The following is a 22768-nucleotide window of genomic DNA, read 5'->3' on the forward strand; positions in this document are numbered from 1 at the left end:
TCTAATGGGAAGGCAGAGGTAAATGTCAACTGTGTGAGTTTTTATCCAGCTGATTGTGGTGAAAATGACAAGTTATGCAGGAAAGAGCAATAATACTGGCATCAATCTTCAAAATTGCAAATCTGTGAGATTTGGAAAATCTCAAAAATAAGAAACTAAAGTAATCGGTCTTGTACACAAAATCTTTCCTCTTTTCTTCTAGCAGGTGTTTTTAAAAATGTTTTAAAATATACGTTTTAATTTAATGGAAGAGTCAACATGTGTCCACTTATAATTGTGCACAGGTTTGACTTATTTCTGGTTTAGAGGGCACTCTTGCCTGCAGAATTAAAGAGCAGGTCTGTATAGCTTGATAAAATACCTGCTAATTCAAGAAGAGGAATTGTATGAGGGAGAGATTGTGAAAGAAAAATATTTTCCTTACTGCAAATTGAAGTAAGCAGGCTTGCTGAATTGGATCAGGCTTGATTTCCATGCCTTTTGGATTAAGTCAGGGGAAGTTAGTACTAAGGTAATGGCATATCATAGATACAGTAAGTAAAGATTTTAAAAAATCCTGTTTAATATAGGAAAACATATTTAGGTGAATTGTATTTAAATTCTGACTTTTTTGTATGTGTAGGCCTAACTTAGAAAAAAACTTTGTTGCATAAATATGTGGTACTTTTTATTTTAGCAGTCATTCAGTTTTATAGCAAGTACCCACAACAAAAGAAATGTATTTCTGAGTATTGAAATACAGAAAATATTACTTGGCTGGTGACCATGCAGTGAATTTTGATTTACACCATTGGTTCACCTTAGCTTGTAGTAAAGGATTATTTGCTTTTGACCTCAAAGACAAGATTAATGAACACCTCTTTTGCATTTCTTTTATGAAACCCAAGACTCAACACACAAATTGTACTAAATTGCACAGCTTCTAACTCTAAATTTCACTTGTTAGTTGCCTTTTTATCTAAATGATTTCTTATTCTTTAGATAACAACTTTCAGGAGAAAAAAACCCCACAAATTAATATGCTAATACAGTAGCTCTGTAATTCAAATAATTCTTTCAACAGTGCTTCTACTTTTTGCTGTAAGTAAAAACATGTTTCCACACAGAGTCTTATGGATATCATCATAATAGTTCATGTATTCATACAATTAAATCGCTTGTCTCAGTAGGACAAAAATGTTGTATCTTTGTGAACACATAGATACATTGTCTGAATAAACTCAAAGTTGCTTGTAGATTTCTCAGTTAATCAATAACACCAGAAGAGGCATCTTAAAACAAACTAATACATTATAGAATATCTTATTTAAAATTTGGTATTATGGTATTTTTGGGGGATTAAAGAAATAAAAGATAAAATAGGCTTTTTTTTTAGATGCTTACTCACTTTGTGGTTGATTTTAGAATCCTGAAATTAGTTTTTTATAGCTTTAGTTTGTTCAGAAAGAATGGAGCAATTAGCTAGGGAACTTAAAGTACTATTTAAAAGGAATGGTTCCTTTTTTTTTTTTTAAATGTTGACAGTGATAGAATTTACCATAGCATTCATTACAAGCCAGATGTATTTCCAACTAGAAGTCATTGAACTACTAGCTTTAGACACACTTCTGTTTGAATAAAGAGTAGTTAAACTTTTCCAAAATTTTTGGAAGAACTTCTGTTTTCCTAAACATTAGTTTAGGCCAACAATACAGAAGTTGTTTACAACAATAGCAGAAGTTATTATGTGTTTTTTGAAAGAGAGGTTATATTTACTTAATTAAGTATTCCATGAACACAGATTAAGTAGAAAGTGTATGGAGAAGCTTTTATTTTTATTTCACTGTCAAAATATTTCCAATTATAAACAAAACAAAAAAGGACCTTTAATGTTAAAAACAGGTGTCTAGATCCAAAACTCATGGATCATCATGCAAAGGCCAGGTTTACCTTTAGTGGCCTTGGGATCAATTCTTAAAATTGTAAATTTGCTAAGAGATTCTGGATAGAACCAAGAGGAGTACAAGCCTGTACAGGCAGCACAAGTCCATAAACTGAGTATTGGTGTCCATCAAGCTTCAAATATGTGTGATGAAGGGTATGTAAATAAGCATAAGTACTTTTCTGCAGACAAACTGTGAATCTTACTGATGTGTTCTTGCTGTGAAGCACAGGATGGGAAACTCTCTCTCTCTCTCTCTCTCTCCACTGTGCATATTAGGAACCTTCAGTCTCTTGCTGGTTAATACAGTGGAGTTGAATGCCTGAATTTTCATGGTGTGACACATCCATAACAGAAAATATGGTAAAAGTTGAGGTAACTTGACAAGACTCAGTGGGAATATAGAATCATAGAATCATAGAATAGTTAGAGTTGGAAGGGATCTTTAAAGGTCATCTAGTCCAAAGCCTCCTGCAAGGAGAAGGGACATATCTAACTAGATCAGGTTGCTCAGAGCCTCATCCAGCCCAGTGTTTCCAGGGATGGGGTATCTATGTTGATTTATAGTCTTGTAACATTTTTAACAGTCCTTTTTAACAGATGCTGTTTCTACTCATATACTCAATTTATGTGTAAGTTTAAAACTAATACGAAATTGAGAAAACTAATATATACTATTCAATAAACTAAAAATCATATATACCTATGGTCAATTAACAAAAGGTTAAAACACCAATCTAAAATAACCTTGATTAACCCAAACTTGGTGGCTTTTATGGAACTCTGTGTTTATTGTTTGTCCTTAATATCAGGCAGCAGAACATAAAACCCCTGTGCTATTAAACACACCATTTTTAGATTGTCTTTTCTACAGATGTTCTGCAGAGAACAGTAAGAGCATTGACTTTAAGTCCAGTATGATTTTTCTTGTCTAATTCATGATTTTGTCCATTCATGATCAAGCCTGTTCTGACAGCTACTGCTTTGTGAAAGGAATCCACTACAAATAGTTAAGTTATTCCAGTGCTTCACTGAATGAAAAAATGTATCCCTAAGACATAAACCACTAATTTTCTGACACTTGCACAAATGTCAGTGAGGTGCTTTAGAGGCAAAGCAGTGAAATTCTGTGAGAAAGCATTCTGTGAATATAGCCTTCATCTGTGTCATGCGCACGTACATGGCAAAACACTAGAAGTACTGGGATCATCTGGAATAGAAATATCTGAAAGGTCATGATGACTGGAATGCCACAGAAAAAATGATTGCATTTAGCTGAGTGATTAAAACAGATGTTTGATGAACCTCTGGATAAAATTAAGTTACCATGGCAGACTGCATAAAAACCAGCTGAGGGTAGATAACTGTCGAAAGTACATCACTATTTGATAAACTGAACTTTTGAAATTCCCTTCCTTTTACCTGTTTTGACAGCTGGATGAATCATGTTCATTCACAGATAATAAAGATATCACTTATTATATTAACCTGGAAATACTCTGTTTTGAGTGAGAAGATGAATATTTGTTTCCTGTACTGTGAAAGAAAATAGGTTGCACTTTCTGCTGAGGAAAGAGGACCATAGAAAATGCTGAATGATTTCTTCTTTCTCCTTCCACCGTAAGGAATTACAAGATGTAATCTAGAAAGGCAAATACATTTTAATGTACTTCAAATTATTCTGACAAGTTTGATCTCTCTTTTCATAACTGCAATAAAGGCAAAACAAGTTGTAATGCATGGTAGAAATCTTCCCATAAATTATTATAATTATGATCTTATTGTTCCAGCTGTTTTAATCCTGGATTTACTGATCATGTGGATCCTATGCTTATATCCAGCTGTTCACTAGTGACATTAAAAGAAGGTAGAAACAATTCTAAGAATATACCAGTATTAATTTGACCTGTAAACTACTGATGTAGATGTCAAGAGGAAGACACTAAGCTCTCAATGGGAGGGAGAGGAAATTCCATCAGTCTAATAAGATACGTTCTTTAGCTTAAAAAAAATTCCAACTACTAATGACAAATCACGTAGAAACCCCTTACTTCCCCCACATTTCTACAAAAATTATACAATCACTTTGTTTTGGTGTGTTTATGTTATGAATTCTTGGCTAAATATACCTTAGTTTTGGCTAAATGGCTAAATGTGACTGTAGGAAAACAAAATATCTTAATGACGTCTCGGACTGTGTTAATGGAGCAGACTACACTGAGCTTTTTCTTCACCTCAAAGCATTCTCTTTTAATCATATTCAGAGATCTAGCTCTGCAGGTAGTCCATGCAGTACACATCATAGGAAAAAGTCCAGAAAGGCAACTTATCATGTTAGTATTTCTTCCATTTTATAAATAATGTTTGGTTTGATTAAACTAGAATCTCTAGTGCCAACACTGTGCATAGCATGAGGATTAATCTGAGGGATATTTGGAACAGTTTCTAATTTTAATTATTACAGGATTCAAAGTTAGCAGGCTGCTGAAGCGATGCTTTCCACACTCAGCAGTTTATCATTGTCCAAAACTCAATTTCTGTGCTATTGCTGATTTTTTCAGAATCTTTAAATATGGGAGGACCTGCAGTATTATAACAAAACCATCAACACTTGATTTTTTTACATGTTTTGGAATATAGAAAATTAGATACAATTCACCAGATTATCTGATAGAAACATCCCTGGAAATTGTATTTTAAGAAAGGAGAAGCTTTTTGTAATGTTTTCTCAGTTCATGTTTTTCTGAATATAATTATTTCATAAGCTCAATTATTTCTAATGTTGATAATTTACTAGGATTTGTGACAAAATCCTGAGCAGAAATTAAGACTGTTGTTCTGCTGTAGAAGCAGAGTGGGAAAGAAGACATGAACAAGAATACAACTGAATTGCAATTTATTACCCAAACTTCTGCTCCCATTTCCTCTGTGAGAGAAATTCCTTGCTCCTTGTATAACCCTGAGACATGTTTCCCTCCAGCTGGCGAAGATATTCAGTGCAGTGCAGGTCATGGACATTGCTGGGTCCTTGGCTGAACAGATAATGGTTGCAGCAGCCCCACAAATCTGTTCGTCCCTCCCCAGCCTTCCATGAGCTGGTGCAAGAGGACAAAGGAGTAGTCATACTTCTCCAGTGTGGCTGCATAACCTGCAAAAGGTACACTAATGAGAAACCAGTTAAATATAGAGATCCTCTTTACTTTCAAAAGTTACTTTGTGGGAATTCATTCCAAAAGAATTCTCTTAGAAAGAGCTTCCCTGTTACCACAAGAATCACAAGTGAAAATTATGAAAAGAGATTACTAGCTAATAAATGAGACAAGTGTCTCATCAGTTTTCAAGTTTAAATTGAATTTTGGAAGCAGAGTGGTTTTGATATTGCAAGATGATAGTTTCACGACTTTTAAACTGTTCCTACTTTCTTAATCTGAAAAAAAAGTCTGAACTGATTGTTAACTGTGACACCAGGCTTGCATTTAAAATCATGTTTGTCAAAACATTTCTGACCAGCTTTCAGGCCAAGTGCTGACTTGCTTAGAAATTAAACTGTACTATAGTGTAATTATCTGAACTGCCTTAGATTAACTAAGAAATCAGGAGGGATTACTGTAGTCAAGCAAGTCAGTCTCCTGTGCAAAAAGGTATCTTGAGCTCTGTTCACTTAGATACTGTTCAGGCTCGTTTTGATAATTTAAGATCATAGCATTCTTTGTGAGGTAGTCGTCTACTCCCTTGTTTAGCTGCTTTGCTCCAGAATGATTAGAGGAAAAACAGGCAAGTCTCCCAAGTTCTTTCAAGTTGTTTTGAGGTCAGATGCATCTGCAAACATTTGTTGAAAACCTCTCAGAGTGAAGAGGCTCTGCTTCTGCCTGCTTATGACGTGTAGGTGTGACCTGACTGCTTAAAGTGCATGAAAGCTAGGGGGAAGAGTTCTTTCAGACTGTGCTGCCCACTCAACGGAATCTTGTGGAGGCTGGAATGCAGCTACTTTTTAAAATGGTCGTCCCTGTTTAGATTTTTTTTTTTGTTATTCAGCATAGTGTGTATCCAAGTTTCACTAAGTGTCTTTGCTGAATGAAAGACTTCGAGCAAAGCTAACGCATACATAATTTTAATGACTCAACTTTGTTGTTTTAAGATATGCCTACAGTCTTTAGTTTGTAATTTCATTTCTCTGTTTACTTTTATATTAATTAAGCCACTAGCATTTTAAGTATCACTGAGCACTGATTTTAATTATAAGTTTATTAGAAGGTGTCAGGAAGAGAGAAAGTGTCAGCTTCTCTAAGAAGGAAGTGGATTAGTTAATAAAATACAAAGCCTTTTTTTTTTTTTTTCCAGTTCAGTGAAAAGATCATGTGCACACCTGAAGGTTGTATACCCTGTTCTGTTCTGCATGGTTGCATGTCTGTTCCAGTATGAGCATTGGACTGGCGTACCTAGTTGTGTACACTGAAGAGATGTGCACCTGTCACATAATGGTAAACAGCGGCGCTTTTCTTGTCTGACATGTTTGCTTCTGGCCTCATGATGAATGATAGCTTCTTTCCCAAAGACAGGAAAGACCTGCCAGAAAAATTAAAGTTGCCTGTGATCTGCTTCCTACCTCATCCTGGGGAATGACAGAGAGTTGGTAAGAGGTGTATGAAGAAGGAAGGAGTGCTAGAGAAATTTAAATAGACCTTTTTGGCTCCTTGCTGGCTTCTGTGATAAGTAACTAATTCTAACGGAGAAGCAGAAACAATTTTGTGAAGCATGGATAGCAAAACACCTCTGCCATCTTCATCTACTTTAGCAAAGAATAATCAGTAATCACAAAGGGCAGTTTGTGAAAGACCACAAAGGCTTCACAGATATAATCAGGAAAAAAAATATGCCTTATCTACTGTATTTCTAGAAATCAGATTCAACTCACAAAAACGTTGATCTTTTGGCTTTTATTTGTTCAGTGCCAAAAATTTAGTTGTCTTCAAGAAGTGCAGTTAAAGGTAAATCCTTCCTGTTGTATTAAATGATCTTTGCATAGCAAAAAAGAGATTGCTCTTTGTTATTAAGATGCTATAAACTTTCACAATTGTGCTTCACCTACAAGTGTAACTGAGAGGTACATTTCAAACTGAAACCTGGTCTCAGACTGAGACCAGGGCAGGCCAATGTGTTACTGACCAATTAATCTCTCAGTGAGTAGCTCCAATGCTGCCCTGTGGCCTGACAGGACCCTGTCTTTTAGCCATCACCTCAAAACAAGTGACTTGCCCTTTATAAATTCTTCAGTTCTCGGGGCACTGGAAGGGCTGGTTTAATTTGGATAAAGCAAAACTAGTGATAACACAAGCTATATAAAAAATATCTGTATAGAAAATATCAAAATTTATCACTTACTGAAAAGCGTATTGAATATGTTGTAAATATACAGGAAAAGGGATTTTTTCAGTTAAAATGATATGATAAACCCATCTACTGGGAAAAAAAAAATCTATGAGTAAGAAATTAATTGCAACTATCTTTTACACATTTACCCTTGTTATGAAAAATAGAAAATCTTTAAATAGAACACTATTTAGAAATTGGCTTGGAACTCTTTCTGGGATGATCTTGTGAGACTTCTTGTACTTGTTAGCTCCTGCCAAGTTGGAAGCAGTACAAAAATAGCCTTTGTTGTAGCTTTAACAGTGCTTTTACCTTACTGAAAACAAGTAAACATATGTATGAAAGACAGAAGAAACAAATTAAACAGGCTTTTAGCTTAGCTTTAAATAGATATTAAGCTGCTTGTCTTTCTTATCTCCTACTACAATAATTCCAATTTTGCATAGGTTTCATAACACTATCTAGATTTTGATCTTACAAATATGATAAAATGCTTTGGACTAGTAAATTGCCATACATAGGCTGAGCCTTAATAACAACACATGTACAAGCTCATCACATACCGTATCTAGAACTTGACTCACGACCAGCATTTAATCAAAGCCACATTGCCGTATATTTCCTTTAGACTAATAACATTTTCAAGGAAGATTATGGTGACTCAACTGAAGTGTTAGTTATGTAAAGCACAGTAACTTGATGTGTGTTTCAGCCCCTTGTGACCGTTCTGTTGTTTAAGAATTGTCATAGTTTGTGTAGCCGAGAATATGTCAATAAGTTGGATAGCAAATAAAATACAAGATCCAGATAAAAAAATTAATTATATATAAACCCAGTAAAATTTGTAACAGAACTTATAAGTACAATAAAATTCTAAAATTTCATGTAGGCGACAGTGAATGTTAAATTCATAAGTCATAAAGATGGAGCTTTATGCCTACTCTTAAAAAGCAAACCTAAGTCTATTATGGCAATAAATTTTTAATTACATTGTTAACACTGAATATCTATGTGTGTGTACAAGTATTTCTCTGTACATAAGTGTGAGCTCTTTCCTGCCTGAAACCAGAACAACGATCGTTTAAAAGACCCAGTAAAAGCAATAATTTTAATACATACATGGCTACATTCTACGAAAGAAAGATGTCAATTGGTTATATACATTTATTTTTTTGAAAGACTATTTTTCTTTCAATTTACAGTGAAGCTCTTAACAAGGAATAAAATGATAATAGCGAAATCTGTATGATCTAAGCCAAAAGGGCCAGAATGTTATCTATTTTCCTAGTAATCCAGCTAAAAATTTATTAATTATGAAATATCTTCTTAACTTTAGACATGCATTTTCACTATGTACATAAAGTTTGAATTTTTCTTTTCCTAGAATAGTGCTTTCTACACTTGAGAGTGCTTTCATAGTCAGTCAGTATACCAGAAACATGACCTTAGTAGAATGGTCAAATTATTGTTTTCACGGTGATTATCAGAGTCATATTTACTTCATACTGTGAAATGTGTGGATGGGATTATAGTGATGTTACCAGGCTCATTGACAGAACTGATGGCACAGCATCTGCATAAATCTGGGTTGTTTTTTTTTTCAGAAAACATGCTCCTCTGTACCACAGTATAATAAGAATAGCTGAACAATGAATGGAATCATAGAATCGTAGAATGGTTAAGGTTGGAAGGGACCTTTAAAGGTCGACTAGTCCAACCCCCCTGCAAGGACCAGGGACATCTCCAACCAGATCAGGTTGCTCAGAGCCCCATCCAACCTGGCCTTGAATGTTTCCAGGGATGGGGCATCTACCACCTCTCTGGGGCAACCTGCTCCAGTGCTTCACCACCCTCATTTTAAAAAATGTCTTCCTGATGTCCAGTCTGAATCTACCTCCCTCTATTTTAAAACCATTACCCATTATCGTGTCACAAGAGGTCCTGCAAAAGAGTATCTCCCAACCTTTCCTGTAGGCCCCCTTGAGGTACTGGAAGGCTGGTATGCGGTCTCCCCGGAGCCTTCCCTTTTTCAGACTGAACAGCTTCAACTCTCAGTTTGTCCTTAGATGAGAGGTGCTCCAGCCCTTTTATCATCTTCATGGCCCTCCTCTGGACCTTCTCCAACATGTCCATTTCCTTCTTATGTTGGGGGCTCCAGAGCTGGACACAGTACTCCAGGTGGGGTCTCACCAGAGCGGAGTAGAGGGACAGAATCACCTCCCTCAACCAGCTGGCCTCGCTTCTTTTGAGGCAGCCCAGGATGCGGTTGGCTTTCTGGGCTGTGGGTGCACATTGCCAGCTCATGTTGAGCTTCTCGTCCACAAGCACTCCCAAATCCTTCTCCTCACGACTGCTTTCTCTGCTCAGCCTGTATTTGTGCTTGGGATTGCCCTGACCCATGTGCAGGACCTTGCACTTGGCCTTGTTGAACTTCATGAGGTTCTCACGGGCCCACCTCTCCAGCCTGTCAAGGTCCCTCTGGATGGCATCCCTCCCTTCCAGCATGTCGATGGCACCACACAGCTTGGTGTCATCAGCAAACTTGCTGAGGGTGCACTGTATCCCACTGTCCGTGTCACTGACAAAGATGTTGTGTGAAGGATTTCAGTAATTGTCCGTGTAGGGCCACTGTGGGAAATTACAAGCTGCACGCAGCTGTGAGAAAGCGACCTTGGAGAGGGGAGCTAGGAGGGTTGTTATTGAGCAGTATGTTGCTGCTATCTGGGAACCACTGTTAGCCAGCAGGGCACGTACTTGGCAGGCCTTGTTGCATGTGCTGGCCATGTGTGCATCAACACCTGGTCAGTACTCTTCCACTGAATCTGCTGAGGGTATAAACAGAGGTGGCTCAGAGTGGAGGAGAGAGAAAGGACACAGAGCACACTCTACAAACAACAGGGGACTCCCTGAAGGTGCTGTGCCTACCTCCCTTCTCTGCTCTGACCCCGCTGATCATCATCCTCCTGTTCGGTGGTGTCTCTGGCATAGTTGGGTTGGTAAGACTCTCGTAAAGGGAAAACAATACGCTGGTAACTGCTTATGCTAGGAACTGTAACTAACCACTTATGCAAGGCTATAACAAAGCAATAAATACTATTGTGCTTTTCAGTATCATATGTTGGGTAAACTTTGTGCATAGGAATCCTACGAACCAGCTACATATGTTAAACAGGGCCGGGCCCAATACCAACCCTTGAGGAACGCCACTCATCGCCAGTCTCCACTTGGACAATGAGCCGTTGACCACAAGTCTTTGAGTGTGACCATCCAGCCAATTCCTTATCCGCAGAGTGGTCTGTTCATCGAATCGATGTGTCTCCAGTTTAGAGAGAAGGATGTCATGTGGGACAGTGACAAATATTTTGCACAAGAAGAAAGACCCATTGTCCTTTTTTTTTATCTTCACTGAACTCAGATGGAATAACAGTAGGTATTCACAGGTATTGTGAATACCATTCAAACAGGTACTGCACAACATTTCCCAATCACAAAACAGCAAGGTCAGAAGGAGATTAGATGAGAAGCGGGAAACTACTATAAAGACAGTGTTTGATAGCAAATGTAGGAAAAGAATTTTAGTTTTGAAGCTGAGGAACACATGACATTTTGCAAGTGTCTCTTCTAGTAAACTAGCAGTTGTAATTGTGTGAGGTATAGCAGAAGAGCTCACAGCAGGCAAAGCATCTATCTCCTAATCTAGTCATCAAAAAGACACAAGCAAACCAATGTGGCGTGATACAGAAATTGGTCCCAAAGCCCAAAACTGCTTTTCAAACAGTCTCTGTAAGGGAATTGTTTGCACCATATGTTTTCCTTAAAAGCTGATCTACTGAAATTGTGCTTTAGAAGAAGTCCTACACATACAATGCTTCAGCAGTCTGAAGCTGCTTCCTCCAGAACACATCACCTTCTGTCCCTTTGAGCCATCACACTGCATGAAATTTTATTGACCTACAAAGATCTCATATCTCCATCAAGGCTTCCAGATTTCCAAGTTGGAAATTTCTCTGCTATTCACTCTGCACAATTTGCCGTGTCAATGAGGCTTGTAATTTCTTTGTTTCCAACCACCACTAAAGCCATAACCTTTGTCCTTATCAACCTTCATTTTTTTGCTGTTTGTATTCTCCTCTCTTGTTTTCCTGTTTGCTTGCTTTATAATTTGTCCAAGATAGAACCGTCATTCTAGCAAGTGTCACTTTTCTTCCATGATATCCAAAATCTTAGTTCATTTCTGTGACTTAGTACCTTGCACTTATCCCTGTGTCTCTTCCTCCTCTCCCTCACTCACATTGATGTTAGCTTTTTGTTATTGGTGTTTGATACTTTCAGTCTTAAATTTAGCAAAAATTTGTTCTCACTCTTGTATACAAAGCTTACTTTCTTTGTTTCCATGTGGCTACATCCAGTATTCTCAAATCTATCCAAGTTTTAGTTCTTTTGTTTAGTGCGCAGTTTCTTAAAGGTTCAAGTAAAGCCACAGCCCAGTTCAAGTGAGCGGGAGTTTTGCCTAGTGGTGTCAAGAAACCTTTGATGTCACTGCCCCAACTGCTGTTAACTCTTCTATTAGTCCTTCCTCTGTATGCATCCCATCTATTTTCCAAGCTGCTAGAAGCTCTTCTGAAGAGACCTGTGTAAGTCAGAATTTTGTGCATCTGTGTTGTACAAGGATATAGTTGGGGAACTTGACACTGCATTTTTGATTGTTTATCTAAAATAAAAGTCCTGTATGACTTGGCTTTATCTTGAGCTATCTTGTACTTTCATATAATTTCAATAGACAGCCCTATGTGTCTCTTAATTTTCGTGCGCACCAGGAGAATGGTACAAAAATACACTGCAGGCAGGTCTGGTTTTCTAAACATCCAAAACAGGAAAAGTGCTAAATACATTATGTCCTTAAACAGTGTCATACATTGCTTTACTGCTACACTCGAAATTTGTAAGCATGAAGGAGGCATAGACGTAAGAAAGAGAAATATGTAGTGTGCTTGCTCCTGTCTCCTAAGCAGGGATGTAACATGCAGATCTCGTCGGCTGTTTGTTTCCTTTTTTGGCCTTTTTCTTTGTACCCATGTAGCTCGATATGGTACTCAGGCAGGTTTCCTGCTAAATTGTAGGCTAGAGGGAAGCACTATCAGCTGGCACTGCTCCAGCTATGCTTGCTTGGAGAAGATGGTTCAGAGCAAGGCATTTTAGTATTTGACTATATCCATTTTCTCCCAAGGTCATCAGAATATACAAGGAAATGGCAAAAGTGCAGTTGAACAGGTCTGTTCTGTGTGATGTATGTGATTTCTACACCTGTCTGCTGGAAAAAGTACTTTGTATTTCAAAACAATGACAGTAGACTGAAGATCTACTCTGGAAAGAATTTTTTAGAATCATAGAATAGTTTGGGTTGGAAGGGACTTTTAAAGGTCATCTAGTCCAACCCCCCTGCAAGGAGCAGGGACATCTCCAACTAGATCAGGTTGCTCAGAGCCCAATCCAACCTGGCCTTGAATGTTTCCAGGGATGGAGCATCAACTACCTCTCTGGGAAACCTGCTCCAGTGTTCTACCACCCTCATTGTAAAAAATGTCTTCCTTATGTCAAGTCTGAATCTGTTTCCTTCTGTTTTAAAACCATTACCCATTATCGTGTCACAAGAGGTCCTGCAAAAGAGTATCTCCCAATCTTTCCTGTAGGCCCCCTTGAGATACTGGAAGGCTGGTATACAGTCTCCCCGGAGCCTTCTCTTCTCCAGGCTCAACAGCCCCAACTCTCAGTCTGTTCTCATAGAAGAGGTGCTCCAGCCCTCTGATCATCTTTGTGGCCCTCCTCTGGACTTGCTTAAACAGGTCCACATCCTTCTTATGTTGGAGGCTCCAGAGCTGGACGCAGTACTGCAGGTGGGGTCTCACGAGAGCGGAATAGAGGGACAGAATCACCTCCCTCAACCTGCTGGCCACGCTTCTTTTAATGCAACCCAGAATGTGGTTGGCTTTCTGGGCTGTAAGCAGACATTCAGTTGCAACAAAGAGATTTTTAAGTGCTGTCAGTTTCATCTTACAGAATATACTAGTACCTTGCAGAACAATGTTTGACTCTAAGCCTAATTAATAATTTCTGTCTCCTATACATGACTGAAATAAAAGCTTTTGTAAAATTATACTGGATTTTTTATCTACAGAATGAGAAGGATTAAGCCTGATTTTAATTGTGTCATCCAAATACTAACACAAGCTCTTTGGGCCTCTTTGCCCATGGATGAACACACATATTCCTCTTAATGTTAAAGTTGTTGTGCACACATATTGACAGAAGACCAGACCCCTATGGTTGCAAAATGAAACCACAGGCACCTCTCCAACACACGTAATGCCTCAGAGTCAATGCCAAGACCTATTTTTACTGCAGTTAGCAGTACCATGCTGTTTAGAATGACAGAGTATAAGCAAGTAACTTAGATATAACCTGTCAGGTTAGCCAGCAGTGATATATTTCAGAGCACCAGTGTGGTTATTTCCTCTGTGATTTTTTTCTTTTTTTTTTGTTCTAGCTTTTCAGCTCTGGTAAAAAATACTCTCTTCCTCCTACAAAGCCATCCACTTGGGTGAAGGATATTTTGCAGAGCCCCCACACTCTATGCCTTAGTGACTGCTCATTGAAATAACTTTTTCAGTATATACACAATTCATCTGTCTCTCTATCTATTTATTTTTTTCCTTAACCAAGGCCTCTGTTGCTTATTTTGAAGAATCACACGCTCTTTCCTTAAAGAGGTTTGAGCGTACGTGTTTTCTTCTTTAGATGATGACTGCATTTTACTCACAATCTAATTAAAGTGTGTGAGTAATATCTGTGTTAAAAAGAAAGAGAAAAAGAAAATAAAAGCCTCTGTTGCTTCCTAAAAGCCTGAAGTAGCTAGATTTGTCGAAAAAGATTAAGGGAACTACAGTAGATGTGATTTTCAAAGACAGGTCTTGTTGTCCTGTATCTTCGCTTACACGAGTCACCCCTTGTTGCAGTCTATTAAAAATCCACTTGTCTGCAGTTTCAGAGATCATATCTGTTTATTTCAGATGAATAAACAACTGTCTACAAGGAGTTGTAGGTATTTCACAGATACAGAACAAATGATGAGGAAATGTTTTAACAAACTGTGGTTTGATTGTGTTTCTGGACCGGTTCTTGAGAGCAGACTGGAAAGAAGCTTAAGAAAAGGATCTGCTGGTTTGGAAGGGCTAGAAGTTTAAAATTTCAATATGTCCAAGATATTCTGCTGTAATATACGGGAGAGTAATAGAGTATTCTACTATAATAGAGGAGAGGAGAGGAGAGGAGACGGAGAGGGAGAGGGAGAGGGGAGAATATTTCAGTTGGAAAGGCCCTACAATGGTCATTTATTCCATCTGCCTGACTGCTTCAGGGCCAAGTTCAAACGTACAGTTCTGGAGAGTCAGCAAGATACTGTTAATTGTTCTGGTCCTGTGAAGTCCAATGGAACAGGTCAGCATATCAACTAAAAAGATTTTATTTATTAGCAATAAGTGTGGAGTGATTATGTACTATTTCATATCACACAGGACATTTCAAAGTAGTCAAAGAGCCACATCTACTGTACTGAATTATTTGATGAAGCCACATCAGATGCTTTGTCTAATTTTCCCATTTCTGCTTTCAGTTAATTTTTATAGCAAATTAATTTCAATTTCAATTTTCCTCAGAATAAAATCTATGCAAGTTGACAAAGATACAAAAGAAAACTGTCTGTAAATGTGGTATTTTCATAATTTAAGCCTTTGTGCAACTGTAATTTTGTCACTCTGGGACACACAGATTCTGTAGCTCCTGAAGTAGCTTCCTCTTCTTTTCAGTTGTGCCAAAGAGTGCAACAGAAAGAGTAGAAAATATCAGTTTGTGTCCTTTCTTGAGTGTACATGCTATTCAAGTTGACATTTTGGGTATGAAAAAACCCAAAATAGAGCAGAATAGGAGAAGCAAAAGGATTGCCTAGCTGCATAGAGAGATCATATACCATAAATTCTGAAGGGAGTGCGTAATGCGTGCATGATCTCTTATGACACGCTGATGACAGAAACATCTGATAAGCTTATTATGGCTTTGGGTGATCCTTTTTCATAAGAGAAAAGATTATCCTGTGCTGTAGGAGGTTGCCATGTTCCAGTGAACTCAGAAGACATGTATGACTATTTGCAAAACAAGGTAGAACATATGACTCCTAAGCTGACCAGAGGAGCTGCTTCTATACAGCACTTTGAGCAGCTTGAAGTACCTTTCAGAGCAGCATTCAAGGAAAAGACCCGGAGACATTACTTCTGAGTGTGAATCTCACCATGTCCCTACAGCATGGTCAGTCGCTGCCATGTGTTTCTGCAGTTGCAGAACCGTTATGAAGCCTTCATACAGCTGTATTGCTTACTTCAACATCAGGTGGAATTTAATTTTCTGAGTTTGGGCTACTTTTTACAGAAATATGGTTGTCTGAAGATGAACTACAGATCTCCCACCACTGGTAATGTAGAAAAGCAAATCTAAATTAGTGAGCATAGCAGGTCTAAGTCCTACCATGCCTTTTTAAGATCAGTATAAAACTGTCCACAGTAGGACTCGAAGGTGGTGAACAGACTTTCTGGGGAATAGTGTGTCCTGTGGGATGCAGAGTACTCTGAAATGGCATGGTGTTGATCACTTGGGTTAGATAGCTGAACATTGTATAAGACATTGTCCAATTATTGGTGCAAAATCTTTGCAGAGAAATTAAATATTCTTTATAAAAAAAAGGGAAAAATCATCAACAAAAAAAATAAATTTAAAAAAAATCAAGGAAGATCTCCAGTATACAAGACTTATTTGCTACGTCTTTAGGACTGAACAAATCAGGAATAGAAACCACAATGGCTAGATCCGTACAACAGGGCACTTAAAAATATATCTCTTCTGGGTCCCATGTGGTGCATCTGTGGACCTGAGAAATAATTGCTACCTTTTTTTTTTGTGCATTTTTTTCAGTTCAAAGTGACTGAAATAATTTGAGAGCATACAGCATATGAGATAACTTGTTGTAACAGAAATCTCACCCTGTAATATGGGTCCTTTACCATGAAAACTTGTAGAACTTGTGAATTCATTTCCTGCTGGGATGGTAATTGTATGAAATGGAGAGAGGCACATTTGTCAAAGCTTTGTCTATACTGCCCTTTGAAATTATTGTTAGTTTTATCACTGAACTACTCCTGAGCATTGTCTCTGAGAATTCTACTCTGTAAAGGAGCTAATTGTGCCAAGGAATCTACCAGCAAGAAAGACCAATTAGAAAGAGAAAAACTAGGATTCTAGTTTCAGTGAATCTTTAATTGTTCATTCATATAGCAAAGTTCCATATGAAGGTATCACAAAATATAACTCCAGGATTCTCTGTAGCAAGGTTATGAAGCTACAGTTCTGGGAAATACGAGCCAAAGTCCCTTCATCCTCAAGAATGGTTAAAAGGTAAAACAATATCTAACAGCAGTTAAGAAGTAAAAGGATGCCACCATCTGTTCTATCTCTGATATCTCTATTTGATTTAATTTACTGTTCTTTCAAGGGCCTGAAAAATATGATAAATATATATGATCCAGTGATAAATAAAATATTCATTAATAAAAAATGGTGTACATTATTAACGTTGTTGGTTTTTGTTTTGTTTTGTTTTGTTGTTTGGGTTTTTTTTTTGTGAGCAAAGCAAAAATAGCGTTTGGTGCAATCCCAACCAATTTTTAAATGATGGCTTATTTGCCAAACCAGAGGAAAAAAGTATATAATTGATTCGACCTCACTATCTTATGTCCTTATTTCATGGTGGTGCTGTACACAATATTCTGCAGTAGCCTTAGGGGAAACATGGCCTTCAGCTACAATCACTTGTAAATGCAAACTGATGACTAGAATAGAAAAAATGCACAGCTCCTTTCCCAGGAGATAAAGAACATCTCAGGATATCTCCACTGAAATTATTATTGTCCTTGGATCTGTTAGTGACATTAAAAGTATGACAATAATCTTTTTTAATTGGTGATTCCATGCAGAAATCAGTGCAGTCCTCCCCAAATACGCTGACAAGGCGGCTGCTTGTTGGCCCACAACTCTGCCTGATGGTTGCAAGCTGTTATATGCCTGAATTCCCAAACAGTTAGATATAGCTTCATGATCAAAAGTCCAGATGTACCTGAATATAAAAATACAGATTGGGTCCTCAGCTTTAGGGAACTTTGTAGGGTTTCTACTGTGGTAGAATTTTTTTTTTGTAAGGGGACAAAATATCATACTTAAGGGTTTAATACAGTCTCTAATGATTAATGATTAAGATAAGAACTTTGTGACAGTAGATTTTCATGCAACTAGGTCTCTTTTATACCTTCCTTTAAAGCACCTTGCTTTGGCCACACTAAGACAGAATATTTGACCACATGGATCACATTTTTAATCTAATCTGGTAACTTCTACATTCTTGAATGTTTTGAAAACAAAGTATTTTTCATTTATATTATATCTTTTTAAAAGTAAAATAGTATAATGTCTAGAACTGTTTCCAGTTTTCTCCTCTTATTAGTTTACTTTAATATGGCAATTTTGTTAGCATTTCTGAGCTTCTGCAAGTCTTTTGTGATGTCCAGGCTTTTGAATTTTGTTCCTTATCTGTTTTTTTTCAACTCTGCTTTATGTGAGAGATATGGTCAGTCATTACATGCAAGATCATAAGAACAAACACCCTCCACGCCCCACCTTTGGGTAGCTATGGTTATGAAATGAAGAACATTCCTTCATTAGAATCACGTCTTCATTTCTTCATGTCTTCATCCTGGAAAGTTTGGAATTTGTATTCTCTGCAGCTAATAAAATGTGCATCTGTAAACATGCTGTGATTTTCCACTTGCATAGCAACAGTCTACTTTTTAAGTGGAGACGGCAAGTGTTTGTGTCACTCAATTATTTGTGATTACTCCAAGATGCTTTCATCTGATAATGCAAACCACAGCGTTTAATACCTTTCAAATACATAATGTATGACTTTTTCATTCTAGTGGAAGCTTTTAGGTTTTATGCAGCTGATGAAATTTCCTAATCTGATGTAACTGTTGTGGCACCAACAGTTTTATAAGTACCTCTTCTTTTGGAGGAGGCTCCTAATCTACAAGGTGCCTTTTCTGATGGGAAAGTACTACGTGGCTTGTGGACAGCCTGCTTAGTTACTGCTTTGGAAGTAACATGGGGACAAATGGCCCCCCTCACATGTCCTTTCTTCTGGACATGTCTGTCTCATAGCATCTGATGGCATCCTGGCACTATATCAGGATGGCCTGAGTGCACATCACATGGAGAATCTGCAGTCAAACCACAAGCAGAACATAATATGTGCATCGAAGACTAACCAAACAGCATAATGTTTTGGAGCAAACTAGGGCTTATTTTGTAGTGTAATTTATGGGCACTCAGATGTAGTAGGAATAGATTGTATTGCCGTGTTGACTGATCGATTAAAACTCTGCAGTTACATGTTTTACACATTTAAACAGTTGTGTTTCTGGATGGAGTTCTCTCACGGCTGAAGCACTTTTAAATTTACTTTGTAGAACATTTCCACTTAAATTCTTGTAAGCTGACAAGCTCTTTAAAAAAAATTTAAAATGTATGATTACTGTAACAAAACCAGTTTGCAGTATATTTCAACAAAGAAGGTAAATGATGTTAAAAAAAAATCTGCTGACTGTTCACATGGGTATTTGTATGGAGTTGGTGGACAGAGCACAATAAATAAAAGAATACATTATATTCTTATATATATATATAGTGATCTCAATGCATGGGAGCTGGACAATTCAGTTTCCTTATGTCAATATTTGCTTTCCAGACAGTTAAGTTGGGATTTATTTGAATTTATTTGACAGTATGCAGACATGTAGTATATGTGAATCTAGTCATCCTAGGCCTCTAGTCAGTATGCTGAATCCCAAACCCATGGTCTTACTAGAAACTATGTTTAGAATGATCATAGAAATGTCAGTGTCCACCTGTCAATGACTTGTTTGTCATCTTTTCACTTTTACAAGCACAGTATTTATCAAACGTTGTGTCTCTGAACATATGATATATGGGAGTGTTCAAATAGAAAAATGAATATTTCTGTAGCACAGAAGCTAGTCATATATGGACTAAAATGGCTAATACATAGTAATTACCTAGGAATTTTAAAAAATAAATTGAGTCCTTACACTCATAGCACTTCATTGATCTGTAATGGTGACTTCTAAACAAGCAAACAGTTAACTCTATCATACAATAATTTTACTAAATGTCTTAGCTATGTAAATTTTTCAACTTGTGCTAGCCATAAGCATCAACTCTGTAGTTTCTACTTTTTACAGGGAATGCAACTGTGGTTCATGGATTCTATCTCAGAGGAAATGGAATGCATTTTACTTGAAAGAATTAGCATTAAGAAGCATTTCAACTTTTTCCTCTTTTTGATTGTCAGAAGGTGTATGATTTGATATGACTTCCAGAAGATATAATGTCTTTGCATGTCTCTGATATTCTATATTACTTTGCTATGATAAGTTTTTTTAGTAGTTTATGCCACACACAGTTTCAGTCAATCGTATTTTCACACATATAATCTGTGCCTTTAAAATCCTGTTTTTATTAGCAGATCCTTTAACAACCTGTAACTTCTGATAGTCTGGAGCTGTGAGTTATCTTTGACTTTTTAGTATTGACAGGAAAGGAAAATGAATAATGTATGAAAATGGTGGAAGAACTGTGGTGGCAGAAATATGAGCAAGCTTTGGGAGAATACTAGAAGGGTACTTTGCTGGCAGAAGGGAAGCGTGGAGGTAAATTCCTGGTTTGGTTACCCGTGCGTTCAGAAAAGCCTGATTGCTGCAGAGTCACTTTTTTTTTTTAAGGAATGACAATTATGATACTTTTCACCTCCCAAAAGGCATTGGCAGAAAACCCTCACAGGGTGATATTCATAGGAAAAGAAAAACTTCAAATGATTGCTAACTTGAAAGGTTTTCATTGAGAAGAAAGGAGAGAGTTGTGATTTTGAAGTGCACTGAGATCTACAGTTGAGACTTTAAAGAGTTTTTTGTTAGCATAGCGTCACTCTTCTGTTGTAACTTTGAGATTCGAAATGTTCCTGAGATAGACTTTGTCTTTATTGCTTTGTTTAAATTTATTTCAATGTTCAGTTAATTGGTGCAAATCAAAACTTTTATATTCACACTTCCTTCAGTCAGGTAATCAGTGTCACCGAAATATTTACTGTTTTCCACAATTACAAATAATAAATTTCAGAATGTTCATATATAACTTTCTAATCCTTAAATAAAGGGACATATGTATTTAGGTTAGTAGTTATGTAGGCATATGTAGTTAGCTTAGCCTTGTTTTGTACTTCTATTCATTTGATTTTTAGGTTTGTTTTTTTTTTTTTTTGTATAGCAGTGAAAATAAGAGTGACCATAGAGTATTTTTTTTTTTATGGGGGGCTGGGGCATTGTTTGTTGGATAAGTTATAAAGTATTAGCAACCTAAAACATAAACTCACAAATATAAAGGGTGCATTCCTTTACTCTGGACACCAGTGAATAATTTTTTTTCTGGGTCTGTTTATAAGTTATAAAGATCATCTGATATAATATGATAGAAGTCAGAGTCTTAAGGCCTTTGGAAGAAGGCCTTAAATCTATTACGTAGATATGAAATATCTAAATCAACTGTCAGTAGCTTAGTAACAAAGACCTTTCCAAACATTTGATTGATGTATAAATTGGGTCAATAAAATATGAAAGAAAGGTCTTTTCATCCACTTACAAACTACATTTTGCTTTTTAAGAATGGAGTAACACAGAGATATATTAGCATAGAAGTACCTATGGACAACATTTTAAACTAGATTCCCTTAGATCTCTTCTGTTCTGAGAAACTCTGTTTACACACTCATAAAAATAGTAATAAGGAGTATATTTTTTACTCATGATTGCAGAGGTAAGCTGTACGGGCTTCAGTATCTGCTAATGGTGCAGCTTGATTTTGCTTGGATCAGGATATAAGGCTAAAATGCATCACACTGTCTGACCAGCAGTTCATTTTTTTTTTCCAGAAGGCAGTGCACATCACCTAATTTCAAGGGCACTGGTTGAAATGTATTGACTTCACAACTGGTGGCAAAACTACAGGGATTTCCTCATCTCATCCATTTTGGTAGCAATACTATATATACCCTTGTAATGGATAACGCTAATCAATACGATGAAGGCAGGAAAGAAGGATGGTCATGTCTTCACCAGTGCTTAATTGGAAGCTGGCCATCATGCAGCCTCATGGAAACAGTATAGACATGTTGTCGTAGTATAGCCCCGCTCGGGACCAAGCTATGCAGTCTCTCTGTCACTTCCCCTACCCTCCAAAGGAATAGGGAGAAATAATATAACAAAAAAGGCTCAAGGTGTGAGATAAGGACAGGGAGAGATCCTTAAAGTTACTGTTACAGGCAAAACAGACTCAACTTGGGGAAAACTATTCATTTATTTATTACTAAAACCAAAGCAGGATAATGAGACAGAAAACAAGATAACCTCCCCTCCCCCCATTGAACATCCAACATTTAAAGAAACAACTTTAAATGCTGCATTCGAAATGCTATTTCTTGAGAGGAGGTCGTATTTTGGCAAAAGATATTACAACGTGATAATCTATCATTAAAGAAAATGTCCTTCAGGGCTGTATGGTTCATGTTTTGCAAACATTGACAGAGAGAATGCATGTGAAAATTATCCCCTAATTTACGGAAAGATTTTGCATAGGGTAATGCTCATGTGGAGAACTGCATCTCTCAAACAGAATGATCTGTCACTGTCTGGGTCCTTGCAATGGCATTTTCAACTGGTTTGGATGAGACTTCCTGAGCTTTTTTTTTTCCGTTGAGTTCACCTCTCTGGCAAATGAATGAACTTTTCCTATTATTATCTTGAAATATGTACAAAGCATCCTCTAACTATCTTTATTTGCAAAAGACTATCCTGCATTACTCTTTCTGCTTCTATAGGAACAACATACAAATGGTGCCTATTGCCCTGTGGTGGCAGGACCGGCTCAGAGAATCTCCTGTGTTTTCCAAAATCCCTACCTAGAGAACTTCTGTAACAATTAGCCAAATGCATTGTTATTCAGTCAGTCACTGTGTCTCAAGTGAGTCTATTGTCTCAAATTAGTCCATTGTTTTATCAGCACTGAGAATAGCAAGGCTGATTTTGGACTGCCTTGGGAACTGATGACTAAGTGTGCTGAATGCACAAAAAACACAGCCCTGCTTACTGAGCTACATCACAATTATATGTAAAGTACTAACCTGAATTTCACCCTCATGTAACAATTTTAACTTGAGTTCCATAGATCTTGCCACACATACTAAATATTTTCTAA

General features: G+C 37.2%; 1 protein-coding gene across 3 annotated transcripts in view; it reads left to right on the forward strand.

Moving 5' to 3' along the window:
- The window catches only part of GRM8 (glutamate metabotropic receptor 8), a 343105-nt gene that overhangs the window by 293978 nt on the left and 26359 nt on the right, over positions 1-22768 (forward strand). The window lies entirely within an intron of this gene.

The sequence above is a fragment of the Chlamydotis macqueenii genome, chromosome 1 (assembly GCF_036417535.1).
Source record: "Chlamydotis macqueenii isolate bChlMac1 chromosome 1, bChlMac1.mat, whole genome shotgun sequence".
Taxonomy (NCBI): Eukaryota; Metazoa; Chordata; class Aves; order Otidiformes; family Otididae; genus Chlamydotis; species Chlamydotis macqueenii.